The 19,103-nt window shown below is 45.1% G+C and overlaps 1 protein-coding gene across 4 annotated transcripts in view; it reads left to right on the top strand.

Annotated features, from left to right (window-relative positions):
- Positions 1 to 19,103, top strand: part of LOC147895618 (uncharacterized) — a 98,359-nt gene that overhangs the window by 42,301 nt on the left and 36,955 nt on the right. For 3 of the 4 annotated variants that reach the window (XR_015542011.1, XR_015542012.1, XR_015542013.1), the window contains exon 3: positions 4,130 to 4,209. The exons of the other annotated variant lie outside the window; for it this stretch is intronic. The gene's annotated coding sequence lies outside the window, so the exon portion shown is untranslated. The remainder of the gene's footprint in view (positions 1 to 4,129; positions 4,210 to 19,103) is intronic. 4 annotated transcript variants of the gene reach the window in all.

Below are 19,103 nucleotides of genomic sequence, written 5' to 3'. Positions count from 1 at the left end.
TTTGGTATTTGGAAGTTTTATGTTAAGGAGAGTGGTTGTGTGTAGTTGGCTTGTAGACAATGAAAATCTGGCCATTGTTTGCTTGTGGCTATTCTGGAGTTGCTCTAGCCTCCAGCCCGTGACATTGCTTAGGAAGATGATGATGTTGCCTTGCCCACGCCAAAGCTCTCACATCAATGTGACATACACGGAGGTCAAACAAGAGAGGTGAACAAGAGCAGTTTGAGAATGGAGATGTGAAAGATGATCTAGTTCCACCTTTGAAAATAAGTATACTTTCAAAACAAGATGTGTTCATTTCTCCGACATCTATTGATGCTTCACAATACAATCCTACAAATCAGCAATCCCATAGGCACTGATAATGGGAAAAGAGAAACAAGCTGGCTTTAAAAAAAACCAGCATGTTCCAAGAGAACTCAGCTCACATCCCAGGGAACTCCCCATTGCCCACATGCGTGCACACAACATAAACATATACTGGTGGGTCATTCCAATTCCATTGAACAAGGTCAAATCCCTTTGACCAAGATCAATGTCTCTTGACCGAAGTCAATACTGGGTTCTCAGGTGACCGAAGCCAATCACACAACTATCTTGAGGGCACTTTTGAGACTACAACGTTACGTGTTGGTGGGTGAGATTTTGAACTTAAGACGGGTGTGCACTCGTGTCGGATTTTTTTTGGGCGTAATGATTGCCACACTTGTGCAATAATGGCATACAATTTGTTAAAATTCTTAGTTCTAAACACGACCGAGCTCGACACATGTCATTAGATGCATTTACTCCATGAGCATCCATGTCACAACCACTATGTATTTTGTCAAAAGCCTCCTTGTTCTGAACTCCACAGAGCTCTTCACCTATTAATACATGAACACCAGAGAGGTTGACACACGTCGCTACATGCATTTTGTTATTCTCATGCCAACTCTTTAAGCACCATCACCTAGTCTAACCCTTGGGCCGGTTCCCGTATTCTCCCGAGTTTTTGGAATTGCTACTGCCAATCCACTGGGCCGGTAGTCTCGTTTAATATAATCTGGTTCCTTGGACTTAATCCACTGGGGTCCGATTCCCCTTCACTTGGATTCCTCCAAGTTCCTTTAGGACAAAGTCAGTGCTTTGACTAAGTCCTTTCACAAAATCTTTGGTTGATTAATTAAATTCTTAATTAACAACTACCTGGGTCTCTAATCCTGAGTCAAGTCCCTGACTGGAATCTGCCCATCTTTGACCATTAAATAATGCATTGATTCAAATCAAACTTTGATCAACTTTATTAATCCAATGATTAATTATAAGTGGTGACATCCCCTCGGCTTCTAATCTGTTGTCCTCAACAAGCTTCCTTATAGATGTCCAAGATCTCTAGATGGTCAGACAACATGTCTGCATCCATCCACTTGGCATGTAATGCCGAATAGTTCTAAAATTTTACAAGGTATCTGTAAAATTTCCTGCCTTGGGGGCCCTTATGTACAGTATGGTACACAATTTGTTTTGGTTGGAGGATCTCCTCCAAATCTTCCACCACTGGTGGGTCTTCCAGAACTGGTTCCATTGGTTTTGGTCCTGGTACTTCTTGAGAAGACTCACATGAAAGGCATTGTGAATCCTCCAGCGATCTAGCAACTCTAATCGGAAGGATACTGGATTTATCTCATGTATGACTTTGAATGGCCCATAGTACCCGGGGAATAGTTTAGCATACGCCTTTTCTTTACCCTTCATCTTGCGGAGCCTTGTCTTCTCAAACCTTAGAAGTACCCACTCTCCAACTTTGAGGTCAAGCTGCCTTCTATGTTTATCTGCAGCTTCCTTTTGCTTTAACTGAGACCTCTCTATGGCTGTCCGTACCTGGCTGAAAGCTGTCTCGAGATCTCTGACATACTCATCAGCTGCAAAAATCTCATCCTTTGTCCGAAGGATTGGGGGTAAAATTACTTTTCCTTAGATGACCTCAAATGGAGCTTTTCTTGTGGAGCTAGGCATTGTATTATTATAGGCAAACTCCACCAATGGGAGATACTTTTCCCACTTAGTTTTTGCTCAGCCACGTAACATTTAAGCAAATCCAATATAGTGGAATTTGCTATCTCACTTTGACCATCTGTTTGAGGATGAAATGAAGAAGAAGAATTCAACTTCGTCCCCAAGTTGTCAAACAAAACTCTCTAGAATAGGCTGGTCATTTTGGGATCACGGTCACTTACAATGGACTTAGGCATCCCATGGTGCTTAAATATCTGTGCAATAAACACCCTTACCATATGATCTACCTTAATTGTCTTTTTATCTAGAATGAAATGAGCTTGCTTACTAAAGCGCTCAATAACAGTCCATATCCCATCATTCCCGTTTTTCAATCTTGGCAGATCAAACACGAAGTCCATTGCTATACTTTCCCACAGTGCCTTCTAGTACTGGGAGTGGCATCAAAAGACTAGGTGTCTTATGCCTATATACTTGACCTTTTGACAAGTTAGGCATTCTGTGACAAACTAATACAAATCTTTTCGCATTCTTGGCCAAAAGAAGTATCTTTCCAAAGCTTGGGTGGTTGAGGCAATCCCTCTGTGTCTTGCATAGGGTGGTGCATGACATTCTTCCATGATTTTCTGCCTTAACCCTCGGGTGATGCATAGGCAATCAGCTTTCATGAGATATCCATCTTTCATGGAGTACTGACTAGAGGACTGTCCCTCAAGCATTTGCTGGAAAATTTCCCCAAAGTTTGGATCCTTTGCATATTGGGACTGCATATCTTGTAAGTCTTGATGATAGGCAATAGTGACATTATGCACTTGAGGTCTCCTAGACAGAGCATCTGTTGCCTTGTTCTCTACTCTTGGTACATACACAATCTGAAATGAAACATGGACAACAAATTTTCCCATTTAAAGTGCTTTTCAGATAGCTTTGTTTGTGTCAGAAAGTACGAGAGACTTTGGTGATCCGTCTTAACAACAAAATCAGCTCCCAAAAGGTCACGTTTCCAATTGGTGAGACCATGGATCACAGCCAATAATTCTTTTTCATAGACCCCTAAATGTAATTCCGCATCACGGGGCCTTCTGCTGTCGTATGCTACCACATGCCCATCCTACTGGAGCACTGCTCCAATGCTGTCTCCGCATTCATCACATTCAACAACAAAGGCCTTGTATAGATCAGGAACCACTAAAATGGACATCCTGAGCTATAATTGGGGCCTCCTCTTGGGCAAATAGATGCTGCAACCGAGGATCTTTCCTGAAGGCCTCCATTTGTTGCATCATTTCCCTGATAGTTTATGTCTAAAGCACCAATCCAAGATTGGCCTTCGAGTGCCAGTTCCAAGAAGGGGGCTTTACACTCGGAGAGAGAGAGACCACTTCAAGAGGGAGGAAAGGGGGATTGGGAAATGGGGCAATGCTGCATGAGAGGACTCCAATGGGGAAGAAGGGAGGTGGGGATATGGGTGATGTATGCACACGGGAGGAGAGACAAAGCGGGAGAGTATAACCACACTAATAGGTCCCCTGCATTAAGTTTATGGTGTGGTATAGATAGAGCATATGTCGCTTAAGTGTTGAATGGGACGTAGCAAGTTGGTTTAATTGAGGCATGGAATTAATTTCAAGCCTGTCATTATAGTGTTGTTTTCTTAGAGATCTCCAATGACTGCTCCAGGTTTGATATAGGTCGTGCAATTCAAAAACTTAGCGATGTTGTAAAGAGGCAACTTTACTTTTTTTTGATATTCATGCTTAGCTGTATCTGTTACGAATATTACATGTTCTTGTCAATGTCATATTCGATTGGCTTCTTTGAAGTAAGTAGAAAGTCTTCTATTTCCAACGATTCCAGCTATCATGCTTTCACATTGCAAAACTGATTGATCAGTCGTAAACTAAGCATTCTCTATTGTTGATTAATGCAATATATGGTGCATTGAATTTGTGAATCTCAAACATCCTATGTGTAATTTGGTTTCTCCAAGTAAAGATGATTGGTAGTAGTAAAGAGAAAGTTCTTTGTGCACTTTTTGTTTTATTAGCATTAATACTTAGTAAGTCGATCATAAACTTTAGTGAAAATTATTAAGAGTATGTGATTAAAAGTTGATTATTTTGCTTATCAGGCAGAGATAATTCAAGTTGGCTGGTTCGACAAAGAGAAGGGGTTTTGGTACCTGCTAAGAGAACCCAAGTTCTTGTCTTTGTGTGTACCTTCTATCCCCCCTATGAGAAGGAACTATTGTGATGCGTAAGAACACAAAAGTGCTGGCAGAGCTCATCTATTTGATATAAAAGAGCCTTGAAGAGGGTACAATGAAATTGGTATTCAGCTCTTTTAATTGAAGAGGGTACAATATACTTTTGTACAATAGTACGTAACTAGTCTGTACCATCGTAGGGATATCAGCCGTACTTAGCTTATACTTGCTCAAGGTACACATAGCCAGCAGCAACTTGTTTTACAACCATGTGATCCCTCGTGGCTAGCCTTCAGCTCCCATGCGTAATTGCTCTCCCCAAGAGCTCTCCAAGCTCAGCCCATCCCTTGTACACCCGTCAGCCAACCCTCTCCCTTCCAAGCTCTCCTTGCCATTTTGGTTTGCATGGGCATGCTACGTGGCAGCCCTGGTAGAATTATTATTATAATTCAGCAGTGACCAATGTAATGTAATAAGTAGGTTAGGGGCACTTTTCCCTCTTCTAGAGGTTTTTCCCCCTAACCACAGTTAGTTCACTAACTACGGTTAGTGAAGGATAAGGTTTTGTCACTTAGACAAAACCCATCCCACTACTTGTATTAGTCACTTCTTCTATTGCAAGTACTACGTTCAACTCTCTTGCTCTCACACTCTCTCGTTTCTAACATTTGGTATCAGAGCAGCAAGACCCTGCTCCTAGCTTGCTTGCCCACAAGCTTCCTGCCCAGCTACCCTGCTCCCTGCTCTTCCTGCTCGTCGTCCGTACAGCTTGTAGTCAGCAGCTCGACTTCCGTACTGCAGGCGTCACTTCGTCCATACTGCTCCCGTACCAGCCTACGCTGACATTTTGTACAAGTACATGCTGCCATTCCATCTGTACACTTTCCGTACAATATCCATACGAGGTATGGACTGACAGTCCGTACTTCACCGTACAACTGCGCCGCACGTGTGGCAACTGCAAGTCGTCCGTACCATCCGTACTTCTGTCAGCGCCGTACCGTCCGTATTGTCTGCGATGTACAGATCTATACCATACAGCTTGTGCGTCCATACAGTCCTGCATTCCGTACGCTGCCACCATTCCATACATCTGCGTCAGCTTGTCCGTACTCCGTACAGTTGGTCATCCGTACAAGGTGGCCGTACTCAGTCCATATCTTGTATGGAATCCGTACTGACAGTTCCGTACAAGTTGAAAGTGTCCGTACACTCCTATTGTAAGGCCTTCTGTGCAAGTTTTATTCTTGCAGGTACTCTAGCAGTTGGTTTTTTGGTAGGCATTGTCTGCAGATAGCCATTGTTTGGCTTAGATCTTGCAGAGAATTTGGGGCATTCCGTATTTGTGGACAGATATTGCATTTGGGTTGCAGGTTGTCCAAGAAATTAGGGCTTTTGCAATTACACTGCAATTTTGCAGTGAAATTTGGGGCTTTTGCAGGCAGACTGCAATTTGTGCAACATTTGGGGCTTTCAGACCATTTGCCCTCTTTTGTATGCAATTTCCCACAAGAAATTGGGGCTTTTGCATTTGGGTTGCAATTTTGCAGATAAAAGGGCATTTTGGAAGTCTGCAAACAGTTTTGGACTTAGTACGAGTCAAATTGCAGACTTTTGCCACCTTTTGCAGATTCTATTTGCAGATTTTTGGGCATTGAGCAAAGCATTGTGGTGCATTTTGAGCCTTTGACAGGCTGTGACAGTATTTGTCATTGTGGGCATATTTTTCTTTGCAGATTTTACTTGTGCATCTTACATCCCAAGAAGGGATTTTACTTGTTCAAATGATGTGTTTGAGGGGATGCTTCCTATAGCATTTGGTTCCCCCGCTGAAAATCAGAATTTACAGCAACCTCCGCCAGCTCCACAAGTACAGATTCAGCCCCCAGCTGAATTGGTACAACCTCAAGGTGTGGATGAAGTTGTCAGGCAAGAAATTCAAGAGATACACGCAGCCAAAATAGTCCTGCATTGGTTGCTTCAGACTCTCAAGGAGAGTAGGCTTGCAGCTCCATTGCCTGGTAGAACTCGTAGTGCAGTAAGGCACATGGAGGGAGCTCATTCAGTTGAATCAGCTTATGCAGGTACTCTTTTTGATGAGGAGGAGCCTGAGACATTTGAATCAGCAAAAGATAATGTGCATTGGATGAATGCCATGCACGATGAGTTGCCGTCCATTCATAAAAATCAGACTTGGGATGTTGTGGATTTGCCAAGAATGCCATAGGTACACGGTGGGTTTTCAAAGTCAAAAGAAAACCAGATGGGTCCATTGATTGATACAAGGCAAGGCTAGCCGCTAGTTGCAAAAGAATATGCTCAAAAAAAGGGCATAGATTATGAGGAGACTTTTGCTCCTACATCCAGGATGACAACCATCAGGTTAGTTATAGCCATGGCTGCAAATTTTGAATGGAATGTTCATCAGTTGGACATTAAAACAGCTTTCCTTAATGGAGACTTGTTGGAAGAGGTTTATGTCAAACAACCTCCGGGCTTTGAAATTTCAGGAAATGCACTTCAGGTATGCAAGCTGAATAAAGCTTTGTATGGGCTGAAACAAGCCCCACGTGCATGGTATGCCAAAATTGATGCCTTTTTGACCAACAAGGGGCTGCACCATAGTCCAACTAAGAGCACCCTCTACATCAAGAAGGATGGGGGGGATATTCTGGTGATCATTCTTTATGTAGATGACATGCTGCTCACCGAATCAAATGAGGAAGTAATTGCAGATTCCAAGGCCCAATTGAAAGCTACATTTGATTTGTCAGACTTGGGCTTGTTACATTTCTTTTAGGGGATCCAGTTTATTCAAGAGAAACGTGGCATTGTTATGTCTCAGTCCAAGTATGTTTAAAAGCTCTTGGACAGATTCAACATGCATGATTGCAAGCCTATGCGCACTCCCATGGAGCCGGGGCTGAAGCTTACAATGCATGATGCGGGTGAATCAATTGATGTCACGCTCTATAGTCAAGCTGTTGGATGCCTCATTTATCTCTGCAATACACGACGTGATATTCAGTTTTCAGTTTCTTAGGTGAGCAGGTATATGCACAGCCCAAAGATTATGCATTGGCAGGCTGTAAAACGTATCTTCCGTTACTTGCAAGGTACAAAGTCTTTTGGCTTGATGTTTCCTAGGGGGGGTGACTTGAAGTGTTAGAAAATAACCCAACAGAGGGTACACGCAGCGGAAGACTTATAGTAATGCCCAGGAGCTCACACAGTGTGCGGTGTGGGTGTGGAATCACAGACTTCTTTACTTATGTGCATACAAGAGGCGTGCAGACTCATCAATAGACAATGAACCAACCAGATAGAGAAACCACCAAAATATATATTTCCATCCACAAATATGGACACAATACAAAAGAGACAGATCCAGAGTCCCACCAATGGTGTGGTCCTCTGATCTTACCACAAGGTACTTCTCCTATCTGCTGGCTATCTCTAGACTCGAGCCCGCGTGCTCCACTTGGAGCTTCTGTAGACTTTTTGTCCAGATCACAACACCTTGTTGCCCTGAGAGACAGCCAAGGTTCAGCCCTTGAGAGCTCAGTCTGCAGCACACCTTCTACTCTCCTTCACCTCCAAGATGAGGCCCAAGAAAATGTCTTCTGGCTGCTCCTGTCTGCTGCTGGTTCTGCTGAACTGTTGGATATGAAATGAGGCCCAGGGCCTCTCCTTTTATAGGCCCCAAGGGGGCTGACAAAAAACCGACCAGCCTGCAGCAGACTGGCCGACCAGACTGGCCGACCAGTCTGTGGCTGGTCCAGCCCTAAAAGGGCACACACCCCAGGGCTTTTGGCCCAAACTTCCAGGGCCCTTTGGCCCTCCATTCAAGGCAGGGATCCAGCCTATATAAGGCCTGCCTTCTGCCCACTGACAGCCATATTTGCTGCTCCATATCTGGGCCTGCACATCCTGCCATATCTGCGCCTCTGCCAGGTCCTCTTCCCAGCCACATGTCCTGCGCCGTACTCCTGTACATCCTGCTGTCCTGACCCGCCTGTACCGCGCCATCATCAGGGTCTGTTGCAGGCCCTTCACCTGCCCACTACCCTCGCCATGCTGACGCCATCTGCAGGTCCCAATCCTGTGAGGTGCTGCCCATGTGGCAGCCCCCTCTCTATCTTCTCTCTTGGGCACATCCTGCCCTAGGTCTCCCTCCCCCACGCACTCCTCATTTGGGGGCTTACAGATGGGGAGGTGACCTTTCCAACACCCCCTCTCACTGACACATCTCGGCCCAATGCCAACACGTCGATGACGATGCTCCAGTAACTTCCTGGTCGTAGTCCTCTGGAACTCTTTGATGTCGAATTCTTTTCCTGGCTTTTCATCCAGTGGCTCCTGCTCCACCAGGTCCGGTTCCGCTTCCGCACACCATCCTGGTACACAGGTCCATCTTTGGTAGCACCTCCTGGTACCACCTCCTGGTACCACCTCCTTTAGTCACGTTCCCGCCTCTGAACTCGAGCAATCCAGCTGTCACGATCTTCCAGTCGTCCCCCTCATAATGAGTGAACAACCTGAAGTCTTCCAGGCACCATGCTCTGAGGGTCTGTTTCAACCCGTCCTTCCTTTGGCAAGGTCTGCAACCAATGAATATTTCCAGATAACCTGGACCATGAACTCTCGCTGAGTTCTCAAGCAGGTACTCTTCTGGCTTCAGTACTCTTTGTCCATCACCTTCTAGCAATCTGTGTCCAAGATTTGAAGAAGCACCAATACTTCCCCTTCTACCTTCGAAGAAGGCCAATTCCTTCCAATCTCTTATCACCTGAGACAAATGAAGAGCAGAGTCTCTCTATAGCATGCTATAAAGGCTCAAATGCAGAATATCAAATACATACCAGACTCTTGTACTGCCTGAATGTTCGCTCTGAAAGCAAACTCTCATTGAGGCACCCACCAAGCGCTTGTGTAATCCTGTACTGTCCCTTTCTGAACTCCAGCATCCATCTGACCATGAGACCCCAGGGCCTTCCATGGAATCCACCCTCGTATCAGTGTCAATAGCCACACACCTGGAAGGCACCAAGCACTCCATGCTGTCCTTCACCTTCGCAAAGGCATCTGACTCCTTGTCGACCCACATCTCTATGTTAGACATCCTCACTGTGATTTCTGGATTAACATATCTGACCTCGGTAACACTCGGTGATGTCACCAGGAAGAACTCTTCGATTACCACATTTGCTTTGGCCAATCTGAGTCAGACTTCTTTTTGTTTTTCAGATCCGCCTTTTTCTTTCTGCAGTCCTTTGCAAAATGTCCGGGCGTATCACAATAGAAACACTTCTTCTTGTGCTTTCTCTTCGAAGTCCCCTCGTCGTCAAAGTCGTCTTTCTTGGACTTGCCATCGTTAGGCTTGCCCTTTCCTTTGCCAGCGGAATCCTTCACCAGCATCGCCTTGTCATCTTTATCCTCGTTGTAGAGCTTCTCCCGAGCTTCCTCCTGTAGCAGTAATGGACACAACTCCTCAAACGTCAGAGGTTTGGTCCTTTGTCCTGCTGTCACAGCCGTAACAAAGCTCTTGAAACTCCGAGGCAGTCTCCTCAGTACCATCAAGGCCAGATGGCATGAGTCTGTCTTCTGACCAATTGCTGCCAGCTGATCCCTCACCACCTTGACCTTCGTCAAATGGCTATGTACCGTATCTCCTTATTCCATATCAAGATTGTAGAGTTGATGCTGAAGAAGCACAATCCGAGAGGTGTTGTCTGTCTCGTACAGATCTTTCAGGGTGGCCCACGCCTCTATGGACGTCTCGGCCAGTTGGATATGCGGAAGAACGAAGTCCGCCGTAGTCCCTATGATTATTGCCAGGGCATGGGCATCTCTGTCTTCCCAAGCTTCAAGCTCCTCTCTGTCTACTGCCATGAGTACCTCCCCTTTCCTGTCCACCATGTCCTCCGGCTTCGACTCCTCTCCCGTGGTCATCTTCCACAACTTCCGAGCCACTAAATGACTCCGGATCTTCACTTTCCAGATCGGGTAATTAGTCCCGTCAGGTTCCCAGACTCTCCAAAATTAGGGATAGTGAAAGAGAGAAAACTGGGGGAGGAGGAAGGGAAAGCAGGGGCTGAAGAGTGTTGGGATATCTCAAGGTGTATGCCTCAGGCACACCTGTGTTTCTATGTGTGAGTGCTAGAGGCACAGTTAGGTGCCCACAAGCACAGTTAGGTGGTGGAGAGCCACATAGGATGATTGAGAGAATCTAGGAGCAGATTGAGGAGATGATTGTGGAGCTCTGAAGTCATCAGTGATGTTAGTGAGCATGTATGAGGTGCCTACTTAAGGACCTCACTCTTCTTCATTCCATAATGCAAGTATTCTGAGTTTGTGTCCACTCTTTGCTTTCCTTTCAGCTTACCAACATGGTATCAGAGCCCTTTGATCCCCCTTGAGCCCATTTCTGCCACATCATCTTCTTCTTCTTCATCTTCTTCTTCCCCATTTTCCTCCTTCTTCCCAAAATCTTTGAGAGCTTGGTTCTCTGCCTACAAACGACCATTGCCCAAACCCTCTGAGCTGTAAACTCCTCTAGTATGGGCGAACTTCCACCTGCAAGCAATTGAAAAAAAAACGTCTCTGTTGGCTGCCATTCTCCAAACAGCGCATTTTTTCGCCATTCTTCTATTGCACAATACTCCCTGCCTGCTGCGTCATTGCTTGAGCCCTCTTTGGAGTAGATGGGCGACCTCAAGACGAAGATTTTGAGTCATTTTTCAGCTCATTTGGTTCAGTAACGAAGGAGAAATCGTCAAAACTCAGGTTCAGCCTGCAGCAACTCCCCCGGGCAATAGCGCGCGCCATTTCGTCCAACCTTTGTGCTGGATCCTCTCTGGTATATGATCTTTCTTTTGCTTCAGAAAGCCCTCTTTTCCTTGCTTTGAAGAGTGAGCTACAAGCCCTCCAAGTTCAGTCCTTTGGTTTTGACAGTTTTTGAAGATGATGCTACATAAAATGCTACTCTAGCACTTCTGAGTTTTTGAAGTTTTCAATAGCATCAGTACAAGTGTGGCTTCAGTTTTTCTTTGAATTGCTAGACCTGGTTTTGATTGGAAAGTATTCATTTTAGCCACCTCTATGAAGCATGTAAGAAGAAGCATCATTGATTGAATATTGGTCACTAGTCTTTGCTACATCAAGTGCTTATATTTTGGAAGCCTTTCAGTTATTTTTTGCCTTGTAAGAGAGAAAGACACTGCCTAATATCTGGGTTAGACCCTCTCATGGCTACCCTATTGAATCTAGAGAAGTTCAATGGAAAGGGCTTCCACACATGGCAGATGAAGGTGAAATTTGCATTGATGAGGGAGAACCTCTGGAGACTTGTCAAACCGACTCCAACCGCTTCTTCTACAGCCTCCAATGCTGGAGAATCCTCAACTCCGACACGCCCGGCAAGGGATCCCGCTAGAGAGGAGAAAGCATATGGTATCATTGCTCTTGCTTTAGGAGATGATTATATTCACCACATCTCTGACTTAGAGTCTCCTTCAGAAGCTTGGCAGAAGCTTGACATGATTTTTGGTGCTAGCTCTCACATCTCTAAATTATCACTTAAAATCTCTTTCTTTGAATTGAAGATGGTTAGTGGCACTACTTTGGCAGCTCATGTCAACTATATGCGGAGTCTTATGACTCAATTAGCTTCTATCAACTCTCCTATTACTCTAGATGATGCTATGGCAGTGTTACTTAAGAGTATGCTTGAAGATTATGATCACATAGTTACCACTTTGAAAAATCTTCCTAATCCTAATCTTGAAGGTATTATCTCTGCTCTCCGAGAAGAAGAAAGGCATATGGAGCTCAGGAAAGGCAATGACACTGTTTATGCTGTAAAAGTCTAGAAGGGCAAGTATACCCCTTGCAATCACTGTGGAAAGACAAATCACCTTTCAAAGGACTGCTTCAAAATTAACCCATGCAAACACTGTGGCAAGAACAACCATCATGAGAAGTTTTGCAGAGCCCAAGAAGAAGAAAGGCATATGGAGCTCAGGAAAGGCAATGACACTGTTTATGCTGTAAAAGTCTAGAAGGGCAAGTATACCCCTTGCAATCACTGTGGAAAGACAAATCACCTTTCAAAGGACTGCTTCAAAATTAACCCATGCAAACACTGTGGCAAGAACAACCATCATGAGAAGTTTTGCAGAGCCAAAGCAAAGACTGAAAATGCAAATCTACTTTCAGTTGATGAGCCTCCACAAGATGAGGCATCCTTTGAAGATTATGCATTTTAAATCATCTCTATGTATGCTCCAGATCTCTCTTTTTATGTCAAGGTACTCAGCCTGGATAGTCCTCCAAAATGAATGAATGAATGTATAAGGTCTTTTTGTATGCCTTTTGTTTACCTTATACCCATGGGAACCCTTGCTAGCATGAGAACCTAGCCATAGATTTATCCTTGACCACCATGAGATAGCATGAGAAACTATGAGACTAGATGTATCCTTGACATAGCTTGAGGCATTCCCTTGAGGGGGGGTTTGTTGGGATATCTCAAGGTGTATGCCTCAGGCACACCTGTGTTTCTATGTGTGAGTGCTAGAGGCACAGTTAGGTGCCCACAAGCACAGTTAGGTGGTGGAGAGCCACATAGGATGATTGAGAGAATCTAGGAGCAGATTGAGGAGATGATTGTGGAGCTCTGAAGTCATCAGTGATGTCAGTGAGCATGTATGAGGTGCCTACTTAAGGACCTCACTCTTCTTCATTCCATAATGCAAGTATTCTGAGTTTGTGTCCACTCTTTGCTTTCCTTTCAGCTTACCAACAAAGAGGCTGTAGAGGTTGACATCTCTGCTGTTTATACCACACAGCAAAGTCAACCAAACTCAATTTCAGTAAACCAGAACTCTGAATGCACCTGACTGAACCTGAGTCACCCTCCTTCTCGCAAGGGCACAATCCTCCAGTCGTGGAAGTCGATTCCCTAGAGCTTCTGAATCAGGGTCGTCCTTCAGCAAGGTGCCTGCGTTCAGGCTCCCACACCTGTGAGCGTCCTACTTGGGCTCTGATACCATATTAGAAAATAACCCAACAGAGGGTACACGCAGCGGAAGACTTATAGTAATGCCCAGGAGCTCACACAGTGTGCGGTGTGGGTGTGGAATCACAGACTTCTTTACTTATGTGCATACAATAGGTGTGTAGACTCATCAATAGACAATGAACCAACCAGATAAAGAAACCACCAAAATATATATTTCCGTCCACAAATATGGACACAATACAAAAGAGACAGATTCAGAGTCCCACCAATGGTGTGGTCCTCTGATCTTACCACAAGGTACGTCTCCTATCTGTTGGCTATCTCTAGACTCCAGCCCGCGTGCTCCACCTGGAGCTTCTGTAGACTTTCCGTCCAGATCACAACACCTTGCTGCCCTGAGAGACAGCCAAGGTTCAGCCCTTGAGAGCTCAGTTTGTAGCAGACCTTCTACTCTCCTTCACCTCCAAGATGAGGCCCAAGAAAATGTCTTCTGGCTGCTCCTGTTTGCTGCTGGTTCTGCTGAACTGTTGGATATGAAATGAGGCCCAGGGCCTCTCCTTTTATAGGCCCCAAGGGGGCTGACAAAAAACCGACCAGCCTGCAGCAGACTGGCCGACCAGACTGGCCGACCAGTCTGTGGCTGGTCCAGCCCTAAAAGGGCACACACCCCAGGGCTTTTGGCCCAAATTTCCAGGGCCCTTTGGCCCTCCATTCAAGGCAGGGATCCAGCCTATATAAGGCCTGCCTTCTGCCCACTGACAGCCATATTTGCTGCTCCATATCTGGGCCTGCACATCCTGCCATATCTGCGCCTCTGCCAGGTCCTCTTCCCAGCCACGTGTCGTGCGCCGTACTCCTGTACATCCTGCTGTCCTGACCCGCCTGTACTGCGCCATCATCAGGGTCTGTTGCAGGCCCTTCACCTGCCCACTACCCTCGCCATGCTGACGCCATCTGCAGGTCCCAATCCTGTGAGGTGCTGCCCATGTGGCAGCCCCCTCTCTATCTTCTCTCTTGGGCACATCCGGCCCTAGGTCTCCCTCCCCCACACACTCCTCATTTGGGGGCTTACAGATGGGGAGGTGACCTTTCCAACATGCAGATGCATGCTTCAGTGACTCAGATTGGGCTGGAGACTATGATACTAGGCAGTCCACCAGTGGGAATTGTTTCTTTCTCGGACATGCTTGCATTTCTTGGTTGAGCAAGAAGCAGTTTACAGTGGCTACTTCCTCATGTGAAGCTGAGTACAGGGCAGCTTTCACAGCGACAGTTGAATGTGTTTGGCTGCGTCATTTATTGATCTTCATCTTTCATTGGAGGGTCCTTCTCCGATTCTCACTGATAGTCAGAGTGCTATAGGAGTGGCAAAGAATCCTGTGTTTCATGCTCACACGAAGCACATTGAGGTTCACTATCACTATGTCAGAGAGAAGCTGCATGCAGGAGAGATCAGTATGATCTATGTGTCAACACATGACAATGTTGCAGACATCTTCACCAAAGCACTTCCACGTGAAAAGTTTGAGGCATTTCGCAGTGCCCTGAACTTATCTCCTTTTGGTGATTGATAATTTCCTTGTACATGACATTGGCACTGCAGGGGGGTGTTAGAATTATTATTATAATTCAGCAATGACCAATGTAATGTAATAAGTAGGTTAGGGGCACTTTTCCCTCTTCTAGAGGTTTTTCCCCCTAACCACAGTTAGTTCACTAACTGCGGTTAGTGAAGGATAAGGTTTTGTCACTTAGACAAAACCCATCCCACTACTTGTATTAGTCACTTCTTCTATTGCAAGTACTACGTTCAGCTCTCTTGCTCTCACACTCTCTCGTTTCTAACAAGCCCATAGTTTGGATTGCCCTTAAGGCCATTAATTTTTCCCTAAGCCCTGTGGGGTCTACCAATGACCAACTTAAAATTTAATTTGCCGCTTGTCCCTTCTATAGGGGCCAAACCAATCGCCAACTTGGGTCCAAAGGGGTACTTTGCCCCCTCTTTGGACTTAAACCTTTCATTTACCCTCAAGGCAGAGCTCCCTAGGGGAAAAACTTGCACACCACATCCCAAGGCCCTGCCCCCTAGTTTTTCCAGGGTCTTGCCCACATGTAAGTACAAAGCTCACGCCCTCGTGGCAGAAAAGACTGTGTCCAAGTCTTGAACATACTGATCAGCTGCATATATTTCATCCTTTGTTCCGAGGATAGGTGGCAATATCACATTTCCATAAATGACTTTGAATGGGGCTCTCCTTGTGGAGCTATGAATAGTATTATTGTATGCAAATTATACAAGAGGAAGATACTTCTTTCATTTGATCTTCTGTTCGGAGACAACACACTTGAGAAGAGCCAATAGCGTGGAATTGACATTCTTGCTTTTTTTGTCCGTTTGAGGATGAAATGAACAAGAAAAATCCAACTTCGTATCCATGTTATTAAACAATGCTCGTCAAACAAACTAGTCATCCTGGGGTCCCGATCGCTGACAACCGACTTAGGCATCCCATTGTGCTTGAAGATCTGTGCTAGAAACAGCCTCGCCATGTGGTCTGCCTTTGTAATAGAGGGTTACTTTTTACTTAGGCTAAAAGTTAGTAGAAAGGCCTTTATTGGCTTGTAAGTGTTTTCTTCTTTTTTTAGGGGATACTAGTTGCCACGTGGCATCCTAGGAGGTAATCCCATAAGCAATACTGCTTTGTACTACCCTAGGCCATACCTATATAAGGGCTCTAGTTGTACTTGGCAAGACATTCATGGCTTGTACTTCATTACTGAAATAGAATATACAGCAAGAGTTCCATACTCAGCTGAATTCTAGAAAGGAATTGTCTTCCTCCTGCCCTTGTGCAGCCCCTCACAAGTCCCTGTTGAAGATCCAGCCCTTGATCTTCCTCTCCTACCCTTTTTCTGAACATAAGGTACTACACTACTTTGACTCTCCTGCAAATTCTGCTAAACTTAGTAGTGTTTACTGTTAGTTAGGAGCAGTCTTGTTGCATTGGTATCAGAGCACTTTTCGTGGGAATTTGTTGGCAATTCTTTGTCCAATCACTTTGAAATTTGGAGCATCTACTCTTAAGCATAGGGCCTACCTCTCTGCAAAAATTCAGCGCCAGAAGTGCTCTCTGTTGTGAGCTGCCACATGGCGGGCTCTGAGAAACCCTGATTTTCGAAGTGCTCAGAATTTGGGGCTTTTTACATCAGTGGAAAGCCCTTGCTTCCCTGATCATTTCTATGTGTGAGATTCCAAAAAGGAAGGAGGATTGAGTCAACATTGAGGTTTTTTTTTCTCTTTGGCGCAAGAAAGTGAAGAAAGCAACGATCTGCTGTTTTCCTGCACCAAATTAGGACATTCTTGGCTTGATCTGTTCGCCCTACTCTCATAAGGCTGCTCCCTAAGTCTGGTGGTGATCCGAGACTATTTGGAGGAGTTATGAGCTATTTCGACTGGCTGGCATGGAGGAACTGCTGCGAACTTCAGATGTACAGCTCCATTTCGGGTCAGCTCTAGTGCAGATGGTCGCCTAGCTCCATGAATGCAACTGACAAAGTGTGATAGTGATCTGGTTTTTTTTTGTTATTGAGAATTTCGAAAATTCAGTGCAACAGCTAGCGCAGAATTGCTATTTGCCAAAGGTTCTAGCAATTTTTAGCCATCCAAGTGTAATGTTATGAAATTCTACTCCTGATTGGCCCTTTGGTTCAGTCTTAGCATAAGAATCGCCTAAACAAGTGGGAAATTTCAAGTTTTCTCTCATAAATTTGACCTGCGAAATTAGGGCAAAACTAGCATTTGGGGCTTTTGGTATTGGTTATTGATCAGGGCTTGAGATAGCGCATTTACTCTAGATTCAAGTCATTGAAAATGCATGTGAAGAGGTCTACTGGTCAAGCTAGTAAGCAACCAATGGGTATCCTTGATTCCATCTCAGAAAAGGAACCATCTGATGATGAGGCTGTAGTTTTTGAGCCCAACGATCCTCATGTTGGCAATGTTCAAGGGGATTTAGCAGCAACTCCTCAAGTACAAGCATCCCTTAAGCAAGAGCAGATCATCAAGAATTGTATGGACCCAATGCTACAGATATTCAAGGAGTTAACTAATGAGATTAAGAGCAATAATCAGAGGATTGACCAGAGGATGCAGAACATGTCTGCCACTTTTAATAAAAGGTTTGACCAGTTCAAGAAAAGTCAAATTTATGATGGGAAGAGACCTGTGGATCCCCAAATTGATGGAGACTCAGGTTCAGATGATGATGATGATGATGATGATCCTAGATTGATGAGGTATCTCCATACATGGACACATAATTTTTAGGCTTGGCCTGCATACATTTTCTATATTTTCACACGGCGAGGGATTTACTGGTTGTTTAGTCCGCCCTCCTGGCTGTTAGCCCCTGTTTCAGAGAGTCCCTGGGCACTGAGCTGGGTTCTCTGAAAACAGTCTGGTCTTTTCTTCCTTTAAGCCAATTTTCTTATGTTCCCATGATCAGCACCTTATGGGAAGCGGATTTGTATGGTTGGTTTTTCAGTTCTTTTCTCTGTTAAAAAAAAGTGTGCAGCATACGTGCACACACATGTTTGTACCATGTAGATAGTGCTGTGATGTATTACTATAACTAGGATTGCCTAAGAAGCTGGCCTTAGATGACAGGTTTGTGTGCTGCATACAGTAGTGGTACTTTTTTGTTGAGTGCTCCTCTCCTAGGACTCCAGGACCTTTTCTTGTAGGCATGCTTCTATGACATCTCCATCTGAGGGGTGTGTCTTTAGCAAGGGCTCTGCTCGGAAATCAGTGTGATTTTCCTTGTGTTGTTACTTGGCTTTTTGTACTTCCTTGTGTGATTTTCCCATGCTTCTGCCCACTTTTATTTGAAATAATCAAGGGATGTTTCTGTTAGTATATTCCTTAGTTGGTTGCTGATCTTTGTGCAATCGCCTTGCCATTTACAAAGGTTAAATCTTTCTTCAGCTTTAGCTTATACTCTTGATATTTGATTTATTTTAACTTCAATTGGGGGTTCTTTTGCTTGTAGGGCTGTCTCTTCCGTTCTCCCAATAGGGGACCACGATGTTCCTAAAATTAAAATCATTAATTAGTTCACAGACGGGGGCGGGGGCGGGGGGGGGGCGAATTCATAGTGGGGGGGGATTAATTTGTGCAGTCGAGAAGCTTCAGCCAGAAGCTTCTCGCAAGCTTCTACCAGAAGCTTCTCGCAAGCTTCTATGAGAAGCTTCCTGCGGCCTGCCTATAAAGGTACCCGAGGCCTGGCAGATGAGGGAGAAGAGTAGGGCGGAGCAGGGAGAGTAGGGCTGCGGAGCAGAGCGGAGCGAGGCGAGGGGAGGAAGCAGATCAGGGCGAGGCGAGGGAGTTGGAGTAGGGAGCAATTTAGTGAGCAAAGAATTTAATTTTTGCGAGCCTCATAAGGGGAGAGAGAGCATTTGTGGTCAGATTTATGTGTCTTTTCATCTACGCTGAGTGCTTTGTCTCGTGGACCATGTGTGAGCTATTTAAGAAGTAAACAACCACACTGGAGCCCTAACAAATCGCCTTGCTGATTTTTGACTACCATAGTAATCCATGGGCTGTTAGGGAGCTGCCACCTGTGAGGTCTCCGTGTGTAGAGACCTCTTTAATCGAACTCCCTCTAGAATCCTCCCTCCTAGCCCAGTGCTTACACTTGTTTTCATCCTCAGCTATTATGTGTCCTGCAAAGGACCTTTTCCATTAGCCCTCTAGTGGGCATACCTATGCACCCTTCCATTAGTGCCTATACCTATGAATGTATATAAGTCTTAGCCCTGCTTATTGTAAGCATTGTGAAGCCCTCACAGTTCCCCACCTTACCATAACCGAACCCTAGG

This window comes from Dipteris shenzhenensis, chromosome 13 (assembly GCF_047967505.1).
Source record: "Dipteris shenzhenensis isolate YYH24624 ecotype China chromosome 13, Dip_SZ_1.0, whole genome shotgun sequence".
Taxonomy (NCBI): domain Eukaryota; kingdom Viridiplantae; phylum Streptophyta; class Polypodiopsida; order Gleicheniales; family Dipteridaceae; genus Dipteris; species Dipteris shenzhenensis.
Note: the sequence above shows the minus strand (reverse complement) of the source record. Positions and strands in the feature narration are given on the sequence as shown.